The following is a 6061-nucleotide window of genomic DNA, read 5'->3' as shown; positions in this document are numbered from 1 at the left end:
ATAATAAAACATTCGAAAATTCCCAGTTTTCCCACATTTAGCAAACTTCATCTCTGAAGAGCTTAATCAAGTCCTCGATGAATTACTTTCGAAGCTGATAAATACTCGAAAAGGCCGTAGAGGATGCAGTCGGTGACGGCATAAATGGTCAACCTTGGTTAGGTCTTTGAGGGTCGTCGCCGAGCCGCGGGCCGTTTCGCCCATCCTTAAAATACTCGCGCGGACTCTCTTTCTTTCCGCTCTTTTGCGGAAAATAGCGAGATCGGATAATGGCCGCGGCTGTGAGTGGGAGAGGTACGAAGAGAAGAGAACACAGAGAAGAACAGGACTCTGTCTCGCAGAGTCGATCATCGAGGAAGAGTCTCAGAAACAATCGGTCGGAATCGGTTGTCTAGAAAAAGTTAAACAGAGAGTAATCGCAAGATAAGAGCGAACGTTCGTCTAGATCGACGTCTTTCAACTCACGAAACAAGGTGTCGTAAAGACACGGCAGAAAGCCCGCCCAAGCAAATGGACATCGAACGTCACCTTAGCGAGATCGATATCCATGTAGTGCAAGTATACAAACATTGTAGAGCATGGGGTGGCAGTCTGCGCGCTGTTAAGCAGTAATCCGGCGCACCCCAAAATTTCGGATTCCGCGATTGATGTGTACGATCGCGGAGTATCCTGGTAAAGCTTCCCAGCGGTATGATGTGCAAATAATCCCGGCAGGCCTTGGCGTTCCGTCTTCTGCCGCCTCCCATTCCACCTCGACGACCCTCGCGAAACCGAGCCGTTTGGTGGTTGCTGTCGCGCGTGACGAGCCCACAGACGAGATTCCATTTCGCCCCGTCCCGTGCCGCAGCGTCTCGCTATTCCTCCTGCTTAGCCACCGGAAATATCACGTGGGCCTCGTCCACGGGAATATCAAGTATCGGCCGACCGAACTCGTTCCGCGTTAACCCTTTGCGGGCGAGTGGCGACTCTCGCTGGTCACGGCGTTTCGCGCAACAGTACGAGTGGCGAGTGGGAGGTGTGACAGTCAGTATTTACGTTAAGACAATTTGTATGTAACTTATAAATGATAGAAATTATATTTGTACTATATACAAAATAAGATAATTGTGTATACATTATAAATTGTATATAATTGTATATAATTGTACATAAATTATATAAGTCAATATAATTGCATATAATTGTATATAAATTATATTTGTACTATATATGTATAAATTGAAATAATTTGTATACAAGACACTCGACACATCTGCGAAAATCGGGTCGTCTTGCAATCTCATTCAGTCCAAACAGTCGTCGTCTACAAAGGGTTAAAAGAGTTCCATTAGCGCTGCACAAAACGTAAGCAGCTTGCCGAGAATTTGTGCAAAAATTGGCTTAGCGGCAACGCAATTCTGAAGTCATTTCGATGCCGTTGGAAACGTGAGAAAAGTTGACAATCAACTATTATTGACAATCGCACTGTGATTCTCTTGCAGAATTCGACGATTCAGAAGCCAATCGGTGTGAATCCTAATTTTTTTCGGCTAGAACAATTCTTGGTTGTTGACATTTTCTGCGTTTGCAGTAGTTATGTAAAATTAAAATTCTATGCGTAAATTGCAGTATGCTGGGTAATTCATTTCTTTTGTTAACGAGTTATTAACGAGTTGTACTGTTTATATTTATACGACGAGTTGTTAATAATATAATATAAAATTTGAATTGGCCCCTTTTCAGGTTGTATTTTCCTTTTTCTGAATTAATTCATCCTTTTGCAAGTGATATTCAGGATTTTTTAAAATTAAATCCGTTTCGTGGATATTTTAAGCATGTAGTAATATATTGGGTTGGCAACTAAGTGGTTGCGGATCTTAAGTAAGAAGGAAAGTTCAACATTTTAACTTAAAAATATAACTTTATTCAATTAGACAAACCAATGATGACACGGCCTTTCTCTCAAGGCTTCGTTTCCATATACAGCACATAACTTCCTGTGTGCTTTAGACGCGTTCTTGCCTTTTCGGAAATAATAAAATAAAATATGTCTGAAATGCGCGTTCTGTTCTTCCATTATCAAACTGCGATAAAAACGAAACTAAGTTACTAATCGATACAATTTCTTTATCACATTAAAGATGGAAGTCCAAACAATCAAGAAAACAATATAGGTTAGCTGATTTGAACATAAAACAAAAAAATATGCTAAAAGAATGACCATCTACTGACAAAATCTACAGTCACTTAATTGTCAACCCAATAAATGTGACGAGAAATGTTATATTCCTAATAATGAAGAAATAGTGATAGAAATTTTGAACGCTGTATCCCTTGGACTAACTGCTAGTGAACTGAGCAATTTTTGTATAAATTCTGTGATCATCGGGAATTCTTAGTTGTTAAAGTTCAAATACTTTTGTGAACCACATCTGGCACATGTTTACGATAAACGTACTGTAAAAGCGGTATGTATCGTTGAAATATTTGCTAATTTCGCTTACGCAGTTTTAAGACATATTGTTTAGAGCGTGCGTGATCCGGCTCGAAGGATCACTATTTAGAGCGAAGGTTGATTTGTCGCTGGTTCGATGAACACGCTGTGATATTGAACTTATTTGCTTTATTTTATCAAACAATTAACACTTATTTAAGGCCGTCACAAATGGCCATACGAAGTTATTAATCAAAGGCCGTCACAATGACCGTACAGAGGTTCTGAGAGTCTGGCGAGTCCCTGCTACTCTTCGTTTCTGAGCGTCGTTGGGTATCTCTCTGGTTTCTATCGTGTTTCGTTGTTGTGCTTGTGTTTTGACTATTGAATTGACTCTGTCGTCTTCGTGGCTGTTCGCGTTCCACGAAGACTCCTATCCCTCCTTTTCCGTACGAGGCGAACACCTATCAGCCAATACGAAATTAGTTGCAGAAGACCAAGTACCGCCCTTCGGAACATTGTTTCCGAAGGTCGATGCCTTGGGTTTCCCCCAAATTCGCTGGAAGCACAGGGTCGCTTGGCGTACGTTAATTTTCACGGTGCACGGGGTTTATGATACGTCAAATGGCTATTGAGCACCAGGAGAAAGTCCAAGGGTCCGATGTCTCGTCTCGGGCTTGGCGTCTTTTTCCTGGTTTATGGTGCCAGATGCTTAAAATACGTAAATTGCCAAAAAGGCTCTTGCAGCTCAAAAATAGCCAGGAAGTCACGTACGCATCATAAACCCAATCGTTATAGAATCCTTAACACATATCCCTTGTTATATGTGTCACATTATAACAAATGCTTCAGTTTCACATATATATTTCAAAGAAACCTAAGCATTCGATTACTTTCATGTAAGAGTTGTATATATATGCAAAGAATATTCTTTCTTTGCTGCAAAGAACAATCAGTGCAATTCATTAGCATAACAATATCAATCATCATACGGAATCTCAAAAACAAAGTCTTTCAAATAGCAGAAGCGACGAAAACCTTCTGCGAAAATTGTCCATCGTTCAGAATAAGCTACAACCGCTTCTGCGATTTCTTCATTAGTAATCTAAATAGACTATATCTTGCCTATACAAATAAATTAGTATATTTTCCTTGTCGATGTTTAAATCGGGAGTCGAGCTTCGTTGTCGCAGTTCTAGACTAGATATTAAAAAATTGAGCCGAAAAGCTCGACGTTTTATTTCATCCACCTGTTCCGGTCTTCGGCGCTCGCGACGGGATGTGTTTCGACGTTCATCGTATCTTTTTCATCGGAAATGACCGGGTTCACGAAATTTTTATCCGCGGCTCCGGATATCATATTTTCCGCTAGCCGATACGGATATTAAGAATCGATGGCTGAAACATTATGCGCAAGGTCACCGGATTGAAAATACTGTCTGGCTGGGACACTGCCTACCTACCTGTTCCTCATACCACATTAGGATTCAACCTTCCCTTCTCGATGGATTTGAAACGCGCGGCCCGATACGAGGAAATTCGTCCGCGTATCCGCTTCTCGCAGTTCTAATACCGTGCTTATGATTTATGTATCAAAATACATATTGCATCGAGTCCCTTCGTCGCATTAATGTTGACACTGATTCCGGGGACGAGGCGTTGTCGGGGCGTAGAATCGACCGGAACTTATACGGGAGAATTTGTATGCGGGTCCATTGTAAAAACTGAACGGCAGGATGCGAAATGTCGACAGCTTGCAATCTCGCGATACACCTGGAAAAGGTACATACCATATATATTATACACCTGGTCGAAATCGAAATATTAACCCTTTGCACTCGTATGGCGACTCTGAGGCGACGCTAAAAATTGCTACATTGTTTTTAAAAGAATTTTTCTGTTGTTAAATTTGTTCGTTTACCTCTGATAAATTGACAAATAATAGAAGTTTTACATACGCGTTCAATTTCGTATGTGTCAAATAACACATATTCATCCTATAATTTTTTGCATCGCCATTTAAAAAATGCCGGTATTTTTTGGCATTACCTGTAGAAATTATACGGTCTATATAATAACAACTGCGTAACTTAACAAGCGTTTAAACTTTAAATAAAATTCTCCTATACGCGATACCGAATACTACGCTTTTACTTCGTTTTTGTTAACTGTTGCACCGTTATGCGATGCGACTGAAGCTAAAATCAGTTCTTCATTGGAATTATCTCTGTTTGATGATGAAATGAATTTTCGTCACGCAGGCGAAGCTATGTTAAAAAGAATCGTACCGGATGGAAACATTGAAAAGAAATGCCTTCATTTTGTTGCAGAAATAGTTTCGACTGCAAAGGGTTAATACGGAAAAACAATTTTTAAACAATTTTTGAACACAATATTGTTTTCTACATATCTTTACTATGTTATGAGCCGAGGGCTAAGGCATAAGGATTGAACAATTGCGGACGAGCCGACGTCTGTTTCACCGCCGGGACCCACAATGACGGGAGAGTGTGGACGAGCCGGCGTCTGATTCACCGCCGGGGCCTACAAGCGGAATAAGGAATAAGGAATTACGAAAATTTAGCCTCGTAACTCTTTAATTGGTGTACCTCGAGCGGCAAAGGTACACCGTGGTGGATATGATACTAGCAACTGGGAGAAATGGATGTGAATGATGAATAAACTTGACTCTAAGATTCAATATAAAAATACTAGAGTATATTCTACAAGAACTGAGTCTATTACAAATGTTTGAAGTGTAAAAGTGTAACGCGGTACTTAAGTCCGGTATTCTCGGTTTTCACGCACAGAGAAATGCGGGGGTTCGTACAGCCTGACAGTTTTGACGAGAATGATACGTAGTCTATACCCTGCGGACTTTGGTTGCGTACTGCCCGATCAGGGAAGAAAACGGGCCCCTTTTATACCCCGAAATCCGGTGAAATATGGCGGTCAAGAATGCGTCTACGTGATTTTTTCTATCCATATGTGGTTTCGTGGGAGTCTGTTGCGTGGGAAACCGCGACGCTCGGGGCCTTCTGTTTATGAAAAATCACTTGTCGCCGCCTAACATTCGCTGCAGGGGTGATAAGAATTTCGTGGGATACAAAGTCTGAAAAATAAAACGGTATAAACGGGTCCGTACGGAACAACTAAATAACAAGTTCTCATTCCTTTTCCCTTTTTGAATTTGGTAATTAATGGTTTTACAAAATTGTTGGAATTTCTTTCTGAAACTTCATCAAATTACTGTTACGGCGGTTGATCATGTGGAGTCGCCATAATGAAGAATTACATCATAGTGAACAACCCCTAAGGAAATAGAAGAAGTTCGGGGTTGTTACGGAATCGTTGAATCGACAGTCAGTCGAGAGACTCTCTCGAGCTATCGAAGCGGGAGGACGTGTATAAATAATAATAGATCCAGATATAGTTAATCGTTATTGTGTAATTAGTTATTGTTAATTGTAAATAAATAAAGATTACACGGGATGCCGCGACGGACGTCGAGAACGCGCAACATTGGGGGCTCGTCCGGGATACTTCACCTCCTTGCAGAAAAAGCTACACTTCTTCGGACTCATCAGCAGACCGGCCTCCCTTAAGCGATTAAAAATCTTCCGCAGGTGCTGTACCTCCTCTTCAAAA

This window comes from Augochlora pura, chromosome 5 (assembly GCF_028453695.1).
Source record: "Augochlora pura isolate Apur16 chromosome 5, APUR_v2.2.1, whole genome shotgun sequence".
Lineage (NCBI taxonomy): Eukaryota > Metazoa > Arthropoda > Insecta > Hymenoptera > Halictidae > Augochlora > Augochlora pura.
The sequence above is the reverse complement of the archived record's forward strand: the minus strand, read 5'-3'. Positions refer to the sequence as shown.